The following is a 22,008-nucleotide window of genomic DNA, read 5'->3' as shown; positions in this document are numbered from 1 at the left end:
TTCGGCCACATATGGAGACGACTGTAATTTGCACGAGATCAGTCAGCTCCGTGCTCTAAGTGGTGGTGGTAATAAGCAGTGTGCCGTGAGGGCAGTTAAGTTCGTGTGTGGTGTCTATTCCCGAGAGAGTCCTTTTGTCCAAACATCCGACCTCCTCATGACACAGTTCACCTCAGGTCAGGGGCCCCTTGAAGGCCATTGTTTTTTGAGGCTTCATGAGCATTTTAACAGCACTCTCTATTATTTAGACATATACCAGTATTTTTATCATAATAATTTCTTTATTAGTAACATGAATTCAAAGCAAGTATGCAGTTTCTTTTATACTGGAGCAAATAAAGAAATCAAGACACGGGGCCAGCCCCGTGGCTTAGCGGTTAAGTGCGTGCGTTCCGCTACTGGCGGCCTGGGTTCGGATCCCAGGCGCACACCGACGCGCCGCTTGTCCAGCCATGCTGAGGCCACGTCCCACATACAGCAACCAGAAGGATGTGCAGCTATGACATACAACTACCTACTGGGGCTTTGAGGAATAAAAGGGAAAACAAGGAGGAGGATTGGCAACAGATGTTAGCTCAGGGCTGGTCTTCCTCAGCAAAAAGAGGAGGATTGGCATGGATTTTAGCTCAGGGCTGATCTTCCTCATAGAAAAAAAAAAGAAATCAGGACACAATTGCCTTCATCAAATCTTAACCTTCAGAGAACCTCATCTCCACGAAGGAGGCTTGAAGACTCTCAGATTCTACCAGTTTTTGAGATGTTCCATATTTAAACAGTGTAGGCACTGCAGTGACTTGCAAGTTTTTTCTGAAGTCATTATTTGGATCTTTCCAATAAGGCTTTTCTCCTTCTTGGTAGGAGATGAACACACATCCTTCACTAACACGCTTCAGCTCCTCTGAAAGACTGGTTCAGCCTGCACTCAGTTGGGGCACCAGCTTTTCCCTCAGGCGTCCTTAGAACCAGTAAGCCAGGTGAAGATGTTCTTGCCACTGTGCTGCTCCACGGCCGGCTGAAATCCTGGAAGCCGGATGTGCTCACCTCCTCAACTTTCAGATTAGGAGTCCAGGGCAGGGCAGAACTCTCCTGGCAGATTGCAGGGCATTATGGGAGCCGGTGAAATGACTTGGTGCCAGAGCTAAGCAAACCTCCGCTTCCTCATTCCATTTCTAAACTGGGTGTGCCCTACACAATATACACGGAGCGGAATTAAGCTGAATTGCCCCGCCTCATAAACCAGGGAGCAGCTGCTTGAGCCAAGACACAGGAAAAGGGGAGACTTGACAATACTTAGTGACTGCCATGACCTGACTTGCATTTTGAGCACTTGAATCACCCGATATTAGCAGAACAATTGTTAAGTGTCTTTTTTCTTCACTGTTGCATAGATGATTGACTAGACTAAGGATATTATTTATTTTATTATTATTTTTTTGTGCGTAAGGAAGACTAGCCCTGAGCCAACATCCAATGCCAATCCCCTTCTTTTTGCTGAGGAAGATTGGCCCTGGGCTAACATTTGTGCCCATCTTCCTCTACCTTACATGGGACACCGCTGCAGCATGGCTTGACAAGCAGGGGGTCAGTCTGCGCCCAGGATCCGAACCTTCTAAGCTCGGGCCACCGAAGTGGCTGCACGCACTTAACCGCTGCACCACAGGGCCAGCCCCAAGGATATTATTTTTAATAAAATAAAAATTTTAATAAAAATTTTTAATAATCTTAAAATTTTGAGAAAAATCTTTAATAAAATTTAAAAATTTTAATAAAACAAAATGATGAAATAAAATACATCTTTAATAAAATAAATTGTATTTAAAAAAATTTTTTTAATCAAATAAGAAAATTTTGGGGGAAAATTTCTCATTTCTCTATCACGTTCTCTGCAGAGCATGCAGTCCAGCAACAACGTGGACTCACTTATTGACAGACATCACAGGACGAGGAACTTCAGTCTGGCTGAAAGAACCTCAGTTGGCCCCTCTCACCTTTGGGAGGAGTGCCACAGTGTTCGCTTTGTAGCATTTAAGGCCCTGACAGCAAACTGGCCAATTTTGTTTGTTTCCTTTGTCTCTTCTGTGGGCCTGCCACATTTTTCACAGATGGTAGAAAAGAGGAAGCTCTTATTTCTCTGGACACTTTGGTGCTCCGGGGCTCAGAGCCCACCTTTCACTGTGGGCAAGAAGTGCAGTTCAAAGCCCCTGTCTTCCTAAATATTAACAAATGTCCTCCCTCCTAGGATGGAGACATAGAAACAACGAGGAAGTGTGAGAAACAGCTCTTAGCTGCCCGGGGACCTCAGGCCTGGGAGCACATCAAAACGAACCTCACAGAAGTTTCAATGCCAGGCTTGCTGTTCCAATATGTTGTCAAAATACCCGGCTGTTGCGGTGAACAGTGGCCAAGTAGATTCCAGAAATCTCGTGGGAACAGCATCTGCTGCTGCTGCTTCTCTGCGGCTCATTCAAATCCTAATACATAAAAGGGGTATAAAAAGATAATCTTTGAACCACCAGAGTGAAGTGTCTGTCTCGGGCCTAGGATAACCATTCAGACCACATATGTTTTTATTTTGTTTTTCCCCGTAATAGTTGTGTGTGGAAAGAGCTCAACTCTTTCACAGAATTCCCTCATTCTTTCATCAAATATTCTTAAACACTTCATATCCAGGAATGCTGGCATGTGGCTGTTTGAGCCAGGGGCTAGTGCAGTAGCTACTGCATACTAGTAACTGCTTCTGCATTAGGAACATGGACCCTCAAGCTATCTGTCCCGACCACAAGCTTCAACTACTCAGAGCAACAAGGGTAAAGACAACAGACTGGACATTAAGCTTGGGCTAGTGGTTTTCCATAGATCTTCACAGAAGAGTGACAGGGACCTCCATGGGGGACTGGGTAGGGAGACAGAATTCTGGGACCCCCACATCTAATGTAATTATTATCATTTTGACACTTTGTTTTCTTTCATTCTGTGAGTCACTTTTCTCAGGTTGACTTTGATTCTTTGCCCTGATTCAATACTTCAACCTGGATTATAACAGTTCTCTCCAGATTTGTCTTCAGAGCAGGGGACTATGGAATGGCTACAATGTCATTAAGGTTTAGGTGGCTGCGGGGAGTGTGCATTCCTCCTGAAGTGTGATATCCACCAAGTCAGAGTCAGAGGAAAGGAGCCTAAGGTCCCTTGAGTGGACAAGAGGAGTTAAGATCCTTTACGGGTTATGTGAGACCAGGAGACGCCACCTCTCCTTTGTTCTAAGATGGTAACTCCTCCAACAGCCAAGGAGAGATTTGATGAGAATTTGGTGTTTCAGTAGTGTTTCTAGTAGGAAGTGATCCAAAGAGTCAATTGTTCTGGCACTTTGACTCAAGTCCTCAATTGTACCTCTCTAGTACCATCCTTTATAGTATCATCCTTCAAAGCCTCGCTTAAGCTGTGGTTCCTCAGTGAAAACATCCCCTCTAATGTTGCCATTTTCTGACCTTTCCCATTCCATATCTGCATTGTCCAATAGCATCCCAGGTCACATTGCTTCAGCCTTTTGTTTACTCAGCATTTTATTACCAGGGTTCAAAGTAGACTTTTTACAAATTGCTTTATTTTCTCTCAAGGATATTAGACAGTGGACAGAGTTGTCTCTCTTTCTTTAATTTTTTTTCCCTTCTGTGTTAGATACATAATAGATATCCAAGAAACATGAGTTGTTAGATTAATTTGTGCTCAACTCCTTAATTTAGGGGGAATGATATAGAGAGAATCTGGTCTTTGCTACTTATTGACTAAGCTCATGTTCCTGTTCAAAAATGCTGGAAAGCTCTTCCATAAGTGAGGATCTAGTCATCAGAGAGAGCATTTACTGAAAGAGTCTTTGTGATTGTGCTTTGTCGATTATAGTTTGTTTAGAAATACTAGAATTGAGTGGGGTGTGTGTGCATGTGTGTGTGTGACTGTGTGTCATTGCTTTTTATACTACTTTCAATGAATTTCTTATCAGAGTAAAGTCTTAGAATTGCTTATATTCCTTTTGAGGAGTAGACCAATACATTCATCCTTTTTCTTTCATTTATGTTTGAATCTTATTTACGGCAAGTTGAATATGAAATCCTGTCACTCTTGAAATAATAGAAACAGCTTTCCATAGCTTTGACTCCCTTCCAAAGGATGGCTAGGACATCATAACAGAGGAACACTGTCATGACCTTTAATGTTTCTCTTTAATAGGGTGGGAAGAATTTCAAAGAATCATATGCCAAGTAACTCACACTGAACTTTGAACTCATGAGTTTTGCAGTCTTTCGAGTTAGGTGACTCTATTTTGCTGAACACAAAATAATATTATATCTACTTATTGCAAAAAAAAAGTTTTATGTAAGAAATGTGACTGGGGACTTAATCTGCAGTCTATAGCTGATGGAAGCAAACTTTGATGTGGGTTTCAGTGCCCAACTGTCTCCTCCTGTACTTCAAAATGTTTGCAGTCACATAGGGTTAAGATAATGGCCATCAGACCATTCCATTCTTCACATTTCTGGTCAGAGATAAATGAGAATATGCCTCCCTGCTGTGCAAACTTCCCTTTTATTAACACTGGGTGAGCAAGAATGTAAGCACATTTGGCTGCAGAGAAAACTAACAGAATTGGAAATGCAGAATATTAAAGCTCAGAGTCTAAGATCAGACTTTCAAAGTATAAATGAATAAAAAGGAAAAGTTTACAGAATAGACAGCAGGGCTGAAATGAAAATGGATCAGCATATTAAAACAGAAGTGTGACCACTGTGTTCCACTGGCGTGCCCAAGTGGTCAGGGCATGTTCTGCGCGTGTAGAAAATAGTTACGTTGCCTCAGAAGTGAGGACTGCTCTCACTGTCTCCAAGGTACAGTGTTTAATATGAGCTCATGCTATTCATCTGAACTCATAACACTCATTGTTTATGCAGACATTTGGCATTGAACCCCCCAACGTCTTGTGATACATATTATATTCTCATATATCGTAACTTAGCTCCTAAATTATTGTTTTATTTTATACATACATAGGGAATGTCTTCCTATTGGAGTCTAAACAACGTGAGGTCAAGGTCTATGGTATATTTATTTCCATAGTACCTATCCTAATTCCTTGCCCATAGTAGGCATCAGGACCCCCACATTGCAAACTCCAAGGACATTATTCACATTTTGTTGATGGTGCTTCCTGTCGTTGCGCAATTCAGCCCTGGTAACCCTGGTAGGTGCTTGTTGATTTGATGCAATCCAGGGAATTTTGGTGTACTGTAAAAACTCTTTCGTATCACTTCAGTGGTCTTGGGAAAAAAAGACCCTGAGCCTCAGTTAACACAGTGCTGCTGCTTTGAATAAACACTCTTTGGATTCTAAAATATTGTGAAAAGTCATACATGTTTCTACTTCTGGGTACAAAGCAGTCTGCACATATGCATTCCACTAACCAAAGACATGAACTTAAAGTTAACAACCACTCAAAGAAAGAGAAGCCTGAGAGGGTTGCTCAAATTTAGAAAAGTTGTCCTTTTCATAAAGGAAAGTGTATGTAGCCAGCTTCTTCCTTCCTAGATCAGCCTTTCTGCCCTAAAGATGAGCTTGAGCCTAGTGAGAATTAGATTTAATATAGACTAAATGAAATAAATACTGTATCTGCACAGAGAGGAGAACACAGAGGTTTTTGAGTAGGAGAATTCAGCCCATTTTTCCATCCAGACATTCTTTGGAGCTTCAGAAGTTTCATTTCATCAGAGATGAATTCCTCTATGGATCCAAAAAGTGTATAGCTCCTATTAAATAATATTAAATATGTTCTCTTTGAACAGACAGCTCATGTTAAAACTGCAAATGCCCACCTGTGACTATGGATTTCAATGATAACATCATTAATGGCCATTGGCTTTCTAGGAATAAAGCAGTATGTTCAAAGTAGACCTTATAATTAAGAGAAGGTGCTGTAATCAAGGGTCCACATCCAGAAAAGTGAAAGAGAAACGGGACCATTTGATGGAGAACCGTCCTGACTCTTTTGATTTTGCAGAGTGCTAATAATGTTGGCTCAGTTTGACTTCTCAAGGCTAGAAAGAGACCAACACATTAGCAATGCTGATTGGCTTTGAGGAGAAGTTTCTGAAAAGAAATAAATATGTAAAAGTAAATTAAAGCTTCAAACAAAATTTGATTTTCATAGGTCAGCTGTCTGGATTTGAAAATATAATCCTACCTGATCTGATCCTTCTCTTTGTCCATTTGTCTTTGCTTTCTTTGTTCCTTTTTCCTTTTCTTCTTTCTCTCTCATCTCTTTTTCTTTTTTCCTTTTTGTAATATGCTTCTGTTAGAATAAGATTTTCATCTTCAAATGCTGCATTTTCAAGAAAATGTGGAATTTTAAAAATACAATAAGCTGATTTGCAATCAGTGAATGCACACCAGTACAGACTCACTTTGAATTGTGCTCACATTCCACTGATGTGAATGGAAATATGCAGGAGCCCTGGTCTTTGTAGACTTCTGGCAGTACAAGGATAAGTCACAAAATAAAGAAAGACTCTCCGTGAACAGCGTGATCTGCGAAGATGAGACAGAGACCCTGGGATCTGAGTGACTGTGAAATATCCCTAATGAACTCTCTCGCTCTGTTTCCCCCGAGCTCTCTTCCAGAGCACATACACTACAAAGCAAGCCATCATGCTTGAAAATGCGGCTACTAGGAAAAAGAAAGACAAAAGTCTGAGGCTGAAGGGAGATTCTGAATTAGTGATAAGCTGCTGCATCCCACATGCAGAGGCTTCTTTCAATTCCTGGGGGAAGTGTTTTATTAAACACACCATACTCCTTTGCAGTGTCCTTCATTAACTTTCTTTTTTTGCTAATATGGTTACTGGAAACAAGCAGATGAGTTTTCTATTTATCTATGTGCTATGTAAACAGCTACTCCAGGCTGGTGAGGCAAACAGCAGGGTCATATCTGAAGAGTCTTGTTATATTTATATTGAATCCGGCAAAACACTCATTGGCCACATTAAGACGCCGTGGAAGCTACTTACAAAAGATGTGAGCTGGAGGAACCTGGGACCAGAACATATTAGGTATGAAGATGATTTTGTCTAGTTATCCTCCCACTACTCATCGTTCTTCTTTTCTCTCTCTCTCCCCTCCTCTCTCTTGTGCTTCTGAATTCATTATTTCCTCTCTAGAGGTTTTTATACAAAGATAAATTAATTAATTAATTGAATCAGTTCAGGATGAAAATGCATTTAAGCATTTAGATTCAGATTCATGTAACAACAACAACAACAAAAAAAAACAAAATAAACCACCATGACCAACATCACGACAATCAAACCAGACATTTCACTGGTTTTTCGCTCTTTTGACAGTTGTGTTCATGGTACTTGGGAACAGCCTTTTTCAAATGTAAATTTTCAACATCAGGAATGATTGATTTGGACCAACCTTCCTGGAGCAGCACATTCATACAGTCAGGCACCGGCAAACAATGAGCCCCACTCTGTGCAGAGAACAGCCCCAGGACTGGGGACGTCACTCACTGGAGATAATACACAGTAGCCAATGTCCCTGCCCTTCGAATTCAAGTGTCTGATGGTGGAGAACTGACAAAAATCACAGTTACAATACATTTTTATTTTTAAAATGCATGCACGTGCATATACACACACACACAGTAATTTAGAAAATGGATTGTTCTTGATAATTGAATATCCTGTCACACAAAAGTTTGCCAATCCTCGATGAATTAAATGCGATAGGGCCTCAATATCTAATACTGCAATACTACTGAAAATAATTTGGTCACTTTCTCTGATAATTCTCAGGCCTGTGAAAGCTTTGTAGCATTCATTAGCTATGGGATCTGAGGTCTTGTCTCATCTATAAAATGGGGATGATCATAGTATTTACCTCATATGTACATTGGAAGCGTTAAACAGGATTATATAAAGACTTAACACAATGTCTGGCACAATATAAGTGGTCAAAACATGTTGGTTGTTGTTAATATAATCTTGTAAAATCTTTCATTAATAAAGAATCTGATTGTCAGAAGTAAAATAACATTACTTTTGTTGGCTTTTAAAAACCTTTTGATTTTTGAATAATTTAAGATTTACAAAAAATTTGCCAAGATATTACAGCGTTTCTACATATACTTCACTCAATTTCTTCTATGTTAATATTTTACGCAATTGTATACATTTGTCAAAACTAAGACACCGATACTGATACGTTATTATTAACTAAGCTCCAGCTGTTATTTAGATCTTTACCAATTTTACCACAAATGCTCCTTTTCTGTTTCAGACTCCCATCCGGGATACGACATCACATTTAGTTGTCATGTCGCCTTAGTGCCCCCTGGTCTGTGAGTTTCTCAGTCTTTCCTTGTTTTTCATGACTTTGACAGTTTGAATAATACTGGTCTTTTGAAGATCATTCATTTTGTAGAATTCCTCTAAATTTGGCTTTAGCTCATGATTTTTCTCACGATTAGACCAAGGTCATGGGTTTTGGGAAGAATACCACAACGGTGAGGTGCCCTTCTCATCAGCCACATCAGGAGGTGCATGATATCAACATGACTTATAGCTGGTGATGCTAACGTTGATCACTTCATTAAGATAGTGTCGGTTTCTCCACTATAAAGTTACTATTTTTCCCTTTCAGTAGGAAACTGATCATGAAGTCCAGCCCAAATTAAAGGAGAGGAGAATTAAGCTCCATCTCCTGGAGTTTTTGTTTTGTTTTTTGAAATAATCTTTGGAATTCTTTTCTAAGGAAGATTTGTCCCTTTCTCCCCAATGATGTATTTATTTATCCCATAATTTATTTACATCAGTATGGACTCACATATATAGATATTTTATACTTTGGGTTATAACCTAATATGACATTATTTTGCTGCTCAAATTGCTCCAGTTTGGCGACTGGGGAAATAGCGTTAACTTGTACAATTGCCGTAAAATCTAAGGGTGTCTTTTGTAGCATGGCTTCAATAATTGCAGTAATGGAAGCTGAGTGGAAAGAAATTTTGAGCAAAATTCTGTAAAAGAAACTCTTTGTCAGGGTGCAACCAGAAGGCTGCACAAACAGGTACAGACCAGTGTTAGAGTGGCGTTTCATGGTGATGGTTAGAGACACAAATGAAGGTAATAAAAAGTATGGTGTTTTGTGCAGTGGAGAGCTGATTCTGCTTGGCTGCATCTAACCACTTTGGAAAGAGGCTTTGTGTCAACTGACCACAAGTTTGTGTTTTAGACCATACCGCTTTGGAGATGACATCTCTCTAAATGGATCAGAAATATTAACACAAACAGTACATAATGTAAATTTTGATTTTACTATTATTTGTTGTAATGTAGGGAGAATCAATAAAATTTTGATCATTGGAACAATGAAGACACTAAACTATAACTTACAGTCCTACACATAAACCATCAAGTACAGCGAGCTAATCAAGTGTGGAAAATAGATTTTGTAAACAATATTGACACTTTAGTTTTTGTGAGAGAGAAAAGGGAAGAAATATAGACAGTTGGATGTTTACTGGCAGTAAAAACTACAATAAATGCTACCAGGGGAAGACGAAAGTTAGTTACCAAAATCAGCTTAATTTTCATGCAAACCATAATGTATCATTAGGTTTCCTACATATTGGATATACAAAATTTTAGAATTAATCCATACAGAGTATGTACCTCCCCTCCTCTTTATTTCACATGTCCTTCACTATTTTTGAAAGTCTTAATGCAGCCATGTTTTGAACGCCACTGGGAAGGTTCTTAAAATGTTAATGCTCATAAAAATGACTCAACAAAACGCAGTTAAGAACAATGTGTGCTCTATTTCTGCGTTATTTTGGTGCACCAAGAATGTTCTGTCTTCAAAGATTTTTACCCGTGCTATGCCTCTACCTGGAAACTCTCTCGCTCTCTCTCTTTCTCTCTCTCTCTCTCATCGCCTGGCCCCTTCCATCATTCAGGACTCAACTCAACCCTCGCTTTCTCATAAAGTTTTCCTGGGCTCAGTCTTAAATAGGTCACCCCTCTTTTCTCTCTTAAAACACTCTGTTCTTGACCTTGGTGGCATTTCCCACAATTTTGCAAACTCGTGTAATATTAACTTCCCCTGCTAAACCATAATTTCTTCTTTTGGGTGAGGATCTTATCTAATATTCACCACTGTGTACAAAACCTCTAACATAGGGCCTGGTCTTATATATTTATTAATAAATATATGTACGAATGAGATAATACTTAAGCAAAGAATGTTTCTTGGTGCATTAAACTAGTCTTTTCTTCATTTGAGATTTTAGAACACAAGTGAGATACCTTATTGGAGGAAACACTGATAAACTTGAAATTGTGTATACTATCAAAACTACTTATAAAATGTAACTTTTATAAGGTGTATTATAGTTTATAAGTAACTTTCTATATGCAAGTTCAATCTGCCCCAAATTTCTCTAAAAAGGACCTCATTTCTCAACAAAGGAAACTGAATGAGATTTCATGAGATTAAATGAATGAGCAGAACCTCAGAACACTTGGGACAAGAGTGAGGACTGAGCACTGCCTTCTGGTTAAAATGTTCCCCAGCCTACAAGGGGCAGCTGGCATCTGGCTGGCGTGACTTGACAGTGATGAGGCATCAGGGTGTCATCCCATAGCATGTAGGCCTGTAGTTTATTTTTTCTAGTCTGTGGTTTTAGTTTTTTCCCTAAAGTCAGAGACCCATTGCACAAGTTCATGCTAATGGTCACTAGAAGCAAAAATTTCCCTAAGTTGGACTCAATCACCCCTTCTTCTATGGTCCCTGAGTATGTCATCATTATTACCATTAGAAATTAGTTTACTATATCACAGCCATATGTTTGCATACATAATGGTTTCATACTTATTATTGTAAGAAATAGTCTTTTTTTTCTTTCCTTTAAATTTACCTAAGCCTCTTCTCACACAGCCAGTGTAAAGTTCTATCTTATCGGTCAGTGGAAAATCCTCCTTGCCCATTACTGCATAGAGCTCCCAGCATCTGATATCCCCCAGAAGATGTAAAACAGGTTCTCTGGACACTGGTTTCTCCTGCCCTGCTTAACATCCCAGTCCGAATGACCATTGCAGGTAGAAGGACTCTGTTATTCTCACGTTGTGGGGACGCTGGGATTCTCATATAGGTAAAGCATAGAACCATTTGCTCTGAGATCAAGATCTCCCTGGCATGCTGCCAAAGAGGGGGCAAGATCGCTCCCCCACGCACATACTTCCTCCCAGCTGTAGGAGACTTTCTTCCTCTTTTCTCTTGTTTTTTCAGAGGAACACCCTCACTCAATTTCCCCTCTGGGACACATACAACATCCCTTTGATGAGTTTAGGCATTTACAAAAGGCAAGAAGAAACACTGACATCTGCTTCTTCTGTGTTCTGTCCTGGAAAACTCCCCAAAGCAATGAGGTAATAAGGAATTAGTAAGCTATATGAAATAGGGGAAGGAAAAAAATACCAAGAGGAAAAGCACATGCTATTTTTAACATAACATCCTTCTATGGATATCTTTTCCCCACTTGAATGTGAGTATCTTGATGGTAGTAACTATGTCTTTGTAACTTTGATATTACGGTGCCTAGCATAGTCTCTGACATGGTAGGTCCTTACATGTTGTGGAAGGAAAGAAAGAAAGAAATGAGGAAGGGAAGAATAAAGAGAGGGAAGGACAGAGGGAGGGAAGAAAGGAAAAAAGGCAGGAAAGAAGGGGAGAAGAATATAATTACACACGTTAATGCAACAAGCACACATTGGACAAAGAAAGTATGCCAAGTATGTTGCTAAATACTATAGCTAATATAGAAATGCAGTGGCTCCCCAGGAGTTCAAAAATTAGAAGACAAGATGCGTATGCAAATATATACAAGTAACTCTAAAACACGGCAGATGTTGAGACATGCTCTACAAGATACCAGGTATCTGCCATATGCACAGTCTCTAAAAGAGGCATTCTGAGGCACACGTACTTTTGCCAATGCCATTCCAACCTCCAGTCCCAGACGACTGCCTTGGAGCGGGCACCTGACCTGGAGGCATTTAGCCAGCAAACTAAGATGTGGCCTTTTGTGAGAAGATGAACTAAGCAAATCAGACTCTGTCTCAAGAATGAAGCAGATAGCAGGGAGCTGAGGATGATAGATCATTACAGCGAGAGTCTGGGCTGTTCTCACGGATCACGTAGAAATTGACATTATAAAGAGCAGAAATTAAGAGGAAGTAGAGGCTCTGTCATAGATAAAAAACGTTGAGTGCATGAAGAATGAGGAAGCATTTCCTAGAGAACGGAGAGAAAAGCAGACATTCCACTAGGCGCAGGGCTTTTTTGAGAGAGATTTGGTGAGAGAGAATGTGGCTCAGGATAATGAAGGATCTCGTAGGGTTGCCTCATCTTATAATACTTTTTCAGTTCTACACATGTGTCTTATTATCAGCTCCCTTTCTTATGAAGGTAACTTGTGTGGGGTCTTTAGTCCTTTCATCTGAACATCCTGACTCAAACAAGAACCATAAAGAGCAAAGGGAATCGAGTTAGGAAGTTTCCTGCACATCCTCAGAAACAATGGCGGCAACAATCCTTAGCCCGGGGTCCTCAGCTCTGGCTGACCCTCAAGGTTACTTGTGCCACTTTAAAATATACCTTCAAATGCACTGAGGTCTGGAAATTCTGATGAGTTTAAAATCAGCAGATCTAAGGCAAAGTCTAGACATCCACTTTTTTACAATATCATGGGTGATTCCCAGGCACAGCCAGAGGGGGGAAGACCACAATAACTACGTGTTTGTGTGTGAAGGCAGCCTTGAGCACGATTAGCCTTTACAAAAGCTCCATTTTTTGCTTTACTTTGTATGCTTGGAAAACTTATAGTCCCTGACTCTTTCTTCCAAGTTAAAAGATATCATGGTGTGCACTGTTTTGGCGTTTATCATGTGACCAGGTATCTCCACAGCCGACTTATGAGCCACTGTTATTTTTAATCATCTGCTTTATTCAGTATCCCCTTCTCTTTTCTTCTTTTCTTTTTTTTATTTATTGACTGTCTACTATATTTCAGGAATTGAACATGCAGCCTAATGCGGGGAGGATGATACGTACACATAGATAATTACAAGTCAAAGTAATAGGTGATATACATTGCAAGAATGATGGCAACTTAAAGTTAATTGTCCTGAAGTTGCAAAGGAATGTCTGGCAAAATAGCTGAATTCAAGATTTCTTGGTTTGTTCACATGGTTCTCGATTTTCAATTTTCTCTTTAAATTCCCTCCTCTTCCCTGAGCTGCTGCTCTCTCACTTCAGCACTGGTCTGTGAAATGTTCCCCACTCGGAGATGCTTTCCAAATGTTTCTGTCATCAAAATATTTATCTATAGTCATTGTAATGGAACAACGAAGGACAATAACATGCATTATCATTTGTACCCAGTCCAAAAGGAAGGCGTAGGTAAAAATATTATACTTAGGTGATAGGATATCACTGGAAACAAGTAATAGTCATGTTGAATCCTGATTCAATTTGGTAAATATTATCTGACTACTGGGAAATCACAAGACATATTGTAGCAACAAAGCAGCATGTCTCCTCCAATAACCTTTTTATTTATTTAATTCGGCTCATTAATAAAGATCTTCTTTTCGTTTTCCTGATGTACGAATACTCCAAAACCACAGGATCACATTTTGACAGCTAATTTTGCAGGATATAATTTTCCTGCTTAACCCAAGAGGAAAAAGAGACGTATGATTGAGATTAATCATTTGTAAAATTATAATTCTGTCACAGATAATAATTTGCAAGATCTTTCCCTTTTCTGAAATCCCCAGAATGCACTGTAAATTGTCACACTTTGTAACAGAACGTGTAACACATTAGGAGACTCCTAATAAAGCAAGCCTCCGAGAAAAACAAACCAATTGCCTTATAATTGGCATGTTCCCCATGTGACTATTCTCCCATGAAGGAACATTGTGCCCTGGGTGAAGAAGGGTTTAAAAATTATTATTCAAGAGGTGGTTATCTCCATCTCTTATTACCGTTTGAGCTGTAAAATGCAGTATTTCTTTACTTGGTGTAAGCCTGTTAGAACATAGAATTGTGTGCCCAGAAAGTGAATTGATCCTATGTGGAAAAGTGAGGAAATTCAGAAAATTTTAATTATTTTCAATAAAAAAAGACTATCAAAATGGACATATAAGAATATTGACTTTTTGGGAATGACTACATGTGTCCAGGATGGACAGGGTTTACTGTTTTACAGGCAGAACTCTGTAAACTTTGCTTTATTTTCAAATTTCCATTTTTATAGGCATTTAATACTGTTCCACAACAAAGGCAAAGAAAATTCAAGGATTTTATGCGAGGTTGGCAGACAGTGCTTAGACTATGTAGGACTCAATTGATGGGAGGGCATGGATCTCTGTAGTTTCTTGGCCCACATTTTGCTAAATTGATTAGGGCTGAAGCTAATGAGCTCAGGGTCATGGGTTCAGTGCCTGTGTGGGCCAGCTAGCTTTGCTCTGTTTGCATCTGCAGACTACATTCAAATCCCACCAGTCCCAGGAATACATGCTGAAGGGGTACAGGCTTAGAGAGGATTCAAATGCGTTAAAACACTTCCATCTCTAATTCTTGTCAAAAAATAGCATCCAAAGGCTTGCTCTCCCAAGAGTTGACCACTTCTCACCAACCCCACAGCCTCCACTTTGGTTTGAGCCACTACTATCTCTGGCTGTGATTATTGCAGTAGCTTCCAACTCCTCTCCCTGCTAAATCCTTTGTCTCCTTCAGATTATTCTCTAAAGCAGCAGAGCAATCCTGTTAAAATGGAAGTCATAACATGTCACTCTTATGCTCAAAACCCTCTAATAGCTTCCCATCCAACTCCAAGTAAGAGCCAAAGTCTTCACAATGGCCAACAAGACCCTAGACAGGTTGCAACCCACCCCTCTCCCCATCTTGCCTCAACCCAGTGGAAAGCCTTTCCTCCCACTCCCTTTGCAACATCTGGCATAAGCTTCATAATAAGCTTAGGCTTTCACAACATACAGGGCAAATGTTGTTTACCAGAAGACTTTGCTTTTTGAGACAGCACCTGAAGAAAGGAGGGGCAAAAGGCCTGGCTTCCTTCTTAAAAATTGGAAGAAAGAGAAAAATAAAGAAGAAAACATAAACAGATCTCATTTGTTTTGTTTCTTCGACAACAATAAAAGCAAAACAGAAATTAATATCTCAAATATCTCAGTAAATACAAATTATGCCACTACACATAAAAAGTAGTCTCCTGATTGCCTCAAAGAAAGAAAACACTTTCCTAAATTTCCTGTAAGTACTCAGGCCTAGGGAGACACTGGTGTAGACTGTAACACAATTTAAAGAAGGAGGTTTGCTTTGATCGTCGATGCTCAGTGTCAGCTCAGAGAGGACAAAAATACAAAGGACCGAAATTAGGATCCCCAGAACTTTTGGAAAAGAATTACACAAATCTTTCCTGAGTGTGGATTGACAAACTCAGTGAAGAAAGTCACATTACATAATTAGTTTTAGTAGTTAGCTCTCTAATAAAATAATGATTTACATTTACAAGTTCATACAATATTGCATTTGAGCATGTGGTACACATAAGGCATTCATGCATTTAAAAACTATTTAATGAGCACTTACTATAAGGTAGGCAGTGTTCTAGGTGCTGGTAGCAGATCAATGAACAAAATAGAGAATAGCACTATCTTCATGGGGCTTTTGTTCTTGTAGGAGGTGAAGACTATAAAAGACTTAATAAATAAGTACATTGTGTACTACATTACAAGTTGGCAAGTATTAAGGAATAAAGGAAAAGTGGACTTCAACAAGGGAAACCAAGAATGACGGGGGCAGGGCTGGCACAGGGGGCAGGGTATGTAGCTACCTGTCATACATATTATAGGACAGCAAGAAGGGCGTTATTGTCCCCATTCCACACGTCTTGTAGGTGAATGACTTCCTGAGGGATAGCTGACAATTATCCAGCAGAAATAGGTCTGCAGCCCAGCTTAAAAAAAAAATCCTTTTTAAGTTTTTTGGCTGTAACTTGCTGCCTCCTTACATAATGGAATAGCATCATTTTGATCAGAAACTCTCTTCAGTCCTACTTAATACCTTGCTTTTAAAGCGTGGTTCCATCCCAAGCACTGAAGGCCAGATCTAAATTTACATACTAAGGTTTTATCTCTGTCTGTTCATGATTTTTCTACATGGTTCTACCCCGTCATGCCTGCAGAAGAAGCCAGCAATGATGGAGAGGCAGGCGCCCATGTTCTATTGACCTTGGAAATTATCAGCTCAGTCTCTATGGCCATGTGCTTTATATAAGTTTTTTCTTTTAAGACAACAAAATGACAAGCAAATATGATGAACAAATATGTGGCAATATTTTATTAAGGTGCAGCATTTCAAAAGGTCTCCAGGTTTTCTCATTTACTTTTAGTGTTTACAACACTTCTAGAAAGTTTAGACTGCCAAAGGTCAAATCTAAAGATATTTTAGTTGATTGGGCTGAACACAAATTCTGACTTTTTTGTAGTGATCTGATAAAAAGTGTATCCAACTAATGTCTATGCTTCTTCTTTAAAAGTAGTTAACTTCCAAAACAAGAACTCTCGGGGAGATGTCTTGAATTAATGACATATCTCCTTTTAGACTTACATTCAATAGAAGACAGATCTTCAAATACCCCTGTCTCTGAATTGCCTCTAATCAATATGCATTTAATATTCTAAGCAATAGTAATATGTTAATCAAGTCTAAGACACCTGTTTGAATCCCGCCATAATGAGATAACGTATGCAAAGATGAGCACAGAACCAGGAAGTGTTGGTCCTCTTCCTTTCCTCCTAACAAGCACACAGCGATGATGTAGGAAATATCGTGACTGCTCCTAGAAAATGTATATTCAAAGGCTGTTTCAAGTTAAAATAAGGCAGCAAAAAATGAAAAAAGATAAAAACAAAAAAGAAAGAGATCAGCACCTACTCGGATGACTATATGTTCACTTTCTTTCTCAAAAGGAAATGTAGTACAAAAACAATCCACCAAAGACAAGTAAATTAACCATGACTTAGTGGTGGCAAGTGAATATGTGGCAAAAGCCCAAGTAATATTTATTTTCTGATTAGGGCTAATGTCTCAGAAAATTTTGATTTTTAATTTGATTTAGGTAAGAGGAAATTAAAAAAATGCCTGGGGTATGGCTCAGAATCTGCATCTTGTATGATATACAAAAATCATCTCAGCTCACCCTTCAGATAACTATTTTTCTGTGTCCATTTGCTTTTGACCTTTGCTTTGTTGCGTCTCCTCTGTTAGAAGGATATGAAATACACTTCTATCTTTACAATCAGTGATCTTCCTTAACATCTGGATTTCTTGGACATCTGCCTGAGACCACTCACCACTCACAAGACCACCAGGCTATCTCCGCCACAAACACTCATGTAGCCCTGCTTGGAGTTAACTGAGACATTGAGCTCCACTCTCCTGGGCTGGAGAATCATGAGACAAGAGGATCAGATGGTGGGTCCAATGGAAAAATTAACAACCTCCACTATTGCTATCTACATCTTCTTTGTTTAGACTTTCTGGAAGCCTGTGCTTCTAAACTGGCAAATGAGGCTACGCTACATAATCAAAACAACCGGTGGGAAAACTGGAAAATTCAATCAGCCAGGTGTTTCGGCTACACAATCTCTTAAGGCCAGTTTGACTAATTGTTTTAACTATGTTGATTCTTTTCTTTTGTAATAACAGTTTTTTCCTCTTAAATAAGATAATGTACATTTATTGTGGGAAATATACATAATACATTAAAATATATATGTGAAAAATTTTTTATAACCAGAATTTCTATACTATTAATATTTTTATACAATTCATATCTTTAAAAAAAATTCCCTATCTATCTGTATGTGTATTTGTATTTTTTTTATATATATACTTTCTACCTACTATTTTGTAACTTGTTTTTTCTAAAAATAATCATGATTATTTTCCTAGGTTATTAAATATATTTTCCAGCATGGTTTTTAATTATTGAATAGCACCATAATTTTCTTTAGCTAGTCCCCAGTTGTTATACAACTACACTGCTTCTAATTTTCAAAGTTACAAATACACAAAGTACTGATGAACAATCCTGTACATGAATTTTGTACATATATCAGATTATTAGTACAGAATATAATATGAATGAATTTTTGCTTGAATAATATTGATGAAATTGATCAGTAATTGGTTGCAGCTAAACAATTACTTATATTCTTTTAGTCCAGTGAGACAAAAAACAGCAGAATATTACTATCTTAAAATTCTGTACTGATATATTCAGTGAAGTGCTTTTACATACATAAGCTCATTTTGATAGCAATACTTACATCGTTGTTGTATGCTTGTCAGGAGGAAAGGACGGGGACCAACACTTCCTGGTTCTGTGCTAGGCTTTGCGTACTTTTTCTCATTATGGTGGCAAATAAACAAGTGTCTTTGACTTGATTAACATATTACTGTTACTCAGGATATTAAATGCATATTGATTAGAGGCAATTCAAGACAGGACTATTTGAAGCTCTGTCTTCTATTGAATGCAGGTCTGAAAGGAGATGTGTCATTAGTTTAGGGAATCTCCCTGAGAGTTCTTGTTTTAGAAGTTAACTACTTTTAAAGGAGAAGCGTCGACATTAGTTGGGTGGACCTTTTATCAAATTACAACAAAGGAATCAGAACTTGTGTTCAGCTCAGTCAACTCCAAATGCCTTTGGTTTCTGTACCAGTCACTGTGCATACCTCACAACCTCATGGCCATATCACTCAAATCCAGAGGAATTTCTCCAAGGCACTGCCCTTAACAAGGTGTCATGGCATGAGGCTTTTGAAAGGTCTCTGAGGGCTAGCTGAGCTGGGTTTCTAGAATAGCATCCATTTGGGCATAGTTATTAGATAGCTCTTGGGACTTAGTTGAAATAGAATTCAGAGCGATATGAAGTCCTAAGACCTTCAGTCAATCTTTTCCTAATTTGGTTCCCATAATCCTGTTACTTTTGACAAACACTATTACTTTCCAAGGCAGAAGTTACAGCATAACCTCTCTAGAATCACCCTGACCTTCTGCCTTTCTGCACTATTAAGAACCTGGAATGTAAGACATTTCTCTTCTGTGGGAAGCAAGTCAACTTACAGCATATCTTAACCCCTTCGGTGGAAGTCTGGAGGAGATTGAGTCTGTATTGTAGTCCTTTGTGGAAAGGGCTGCACGTAGAGACCAATCGTGGACTTCCAATATATGTTTCTATAAAACCAATCATAAACTTGGACGTTATCTGTTAGGGGAGACTAGATTGTGTGGAAATACAGTTCATCTTGGAAGAGATCAATTGTTTTATTAACTACAGAAGGTAATCAGTGGATTGAAACAAATTCTATGTATATCCTAAACCAGCACTAGATAAATAATATGAAAAAAGCGTAAAAGAGGGTCCGGCCCGGTGGCATAGTGGTTAAGTTTGTGTGCTCCGCTTTGGCAGCCTGGGGTTTGCGGGTTCAGATCCCGGGCACAGACCTAGAAACCGCTCATCAAGCCATGCTGTGGCGGCATCTCATACACAAAATAGAGGAAGATGGCCACAGGTATTAGCTCAGGGCTAATCTTCCTCAGCAAAAAGCAGAACAATTGGCAATGGATGTTAGCTCAGAGCCAGGCTTCCTCACAAAAAAAAAAAGGTTAAAAGAGTATGTTTAGCAATTTTACACCAAATGTTTTTATTAACATGGAAGAATATTCAGTAGTATTCACTGGAATTTTGAGTGGTGAAGATCTCAAAGACATTGCTTCTTTATACTTCACATCTGGGTCATTTAGACAATTGCATGGAGAAAGAAAGGCTCAATATTTTGAGCCCTTTGGAGGCCAAGAAATACGAAGCATGTGAATTAAAAAGATAATTTAAGTTTCTTTTCAAGTTTTTGCATAAATCTAACAGGCCATCCAACTGGAATAGATCTTGGCAACCTTGTCCACTTCCTGTGGAAAGAATCAGCTCCACCCCAGAGTAGGAGAATTGAAGGGACCCATGAAGAGGCCTTTGGCCTAGTACCACAATGTGTAATTCTTTGACTTCCACTGACTGGAAGCAATTGGGCTGTCCAGCAAGCACACCTTGCTCAGGGAATTGAAGATGAGAACTGGGATCAGATAACCACAGCAATGATGAATCTTAGAATAAACAAGTGGAAAAATTCTTCAACTTGAGTCATGGCCTTCAGTTTTCAAGTTTATGCAGGAAGAATAACTAGTAATGACTAGAGAATGAATATGTGAGACCAAAAATGTGCCTTCAGATTAATGGGATAATCTTACATACAGTCAGCCCTCCACATCCGTGGGTTCTGCATCGTCAGATTAAACCAACCGCAGATCGAAAAGCCTATGACGGTTGCGTCTGTACAGACTTTTTTCTTGTCATGATTCCCTAGGGAATACAGTATAACAACTATTTACATAGCATATGCATTGTATTAGATATATGTAATCCAGAGATGATTTAAAGTATACGGGAGGATATGCATAGGTTAATGCAAATACTATGCCGTTTTATATAAGGGACTTGAGCACCCATGGATTTTGATATCTGCAGGAATCCTGGAACCCATCCCCTACAGATACCAAGGGACGACTGTACAATGTCCCAACTCTGCCAAAAAGTGAGTTTCCCTAGAAAAGTCACATTGGGCAGTTGCTACCTTTAGAAGTACCAGTTCACTTATTTTCTTTTTCCAATTCTGTTATGTTTGTACTCCTTAACTTGTCACCACATCTCTGTGTGCACACCAATGGCTCCAGTTGTTTGTTTTACTGGGTTAACCTGGGAGCCCTAGAATTCTATTTATTGCATTTGTTGTTAAAAATAAAACCAAAACCGAGAGGCGGAGTCAAGATGGCGGCATAGGCAGACTCTGAGCTCACCTCCTCCCGTGGACACAGCCAATTTACAACTACTCGTGGAAAAATTACCCCTGAGACAGAACTGAAAACTGGATAAGAGGAACTCCTGCAACAACGGACAATCCTAACTGGGGTAGAAGAGGCAGAGACTCCCTTCCGGAGAGGAAAAACACGGCCTTCACAAGCCGCCAGCTTCACGGCCTCCGGGAGCAGCGCACAGGTACGCACCCTCCCTGGAGGCGCGGGGCCCTGAGCCGGGGAGCGCCCCCACTGTGGGCATTTTGTGGACCCAGCACAATCGAGACCAGCGGCATAATATCTGACTTTGCCTGCTACTAAAGCATTGGGGAGCACCCCCAGAAAACCCGGTTCACAAAGAAACTAAAACTGGCTCTTAAAGGGCCCGCGCGCAAACTCACCCGTTCCAGAAAGCATACTAAAATCACCAGAAAGAAAGGTGCACAGTGCTTTGGTGACAAGAGACTCACCTAATAGGCCCTGAGTGCATCTCGGTGAGGGGTGAGACCTCTCCAGGGACTGGGACATTGGCGGTGGCCATTGTTGTGGCCTGGCATGAGCGTGCTGACACAGACTCCATTGGAGTTCTCCCTGAGGCCTGCTAGCCCAGGGTCTGCTCCACCCGCTAGAGCACCGATTTAATCCAGCTCAGCCAGGGCAGGCAGCCCACCCTAGAGACTGGCCCCACCCAACAACAAGCCCTCAGGCAACGTGTGGGCCTGCATAGATTGGTGACTGGATTCTCTGCAGCCTGGCAACTGAGCCGACTTGAGCAGGGCAGGGTGTGCACAAGGAGCGGGTGGAGAGTGTGGGGTGGAGGCGGAGTGTGTGGGGCTCCCACCGTGGAGAACTGGGTCTGCTTGGGGGTCGGGGCACTCACACGGGGCAGGACTGTGTTGACTGTGTGTGTGGACCTGTGGGCAACAGGGCTTGTCAGCTGCAGAAGACTTGTGCTTCTC

General features: G+C 39.9%; 1 pseudogene; it reads right to left on the bottom strand.

Moving 5' to 3' along the window:
• Positions 1-689: 689 nt before the first annotated feature.
• LOC131411062 (thioredoxin domain-containing protein 17-like) lies at positions 690-12,208 on the bottom strand (annotated as a pseudogene).
• Positions 12,209-22,008: the final 9,800 nt, after the last annotated feature.

This window comes from Diceros bicornis, chromosome 10, assembly GCF_020826845.1.
Source record: "Diceros bicornis minor isolate mBicDic1 chromosome 10, mDicBic1.mat.cur, whole genome shotgun sequence".
In the NCBI taxonomy this organism is placed as follows: domain Eukaryota; kingdom Metazoa; phylum Chordata; class Mammalia; order Perissodactyla; family Rhinocerotidae; genus Diceros; species Diceros bicornis.
Note: the sequence above shows the minus strand (reverse complement) of the source record. Positions and strands in the feature narration are given on the sequence as shown.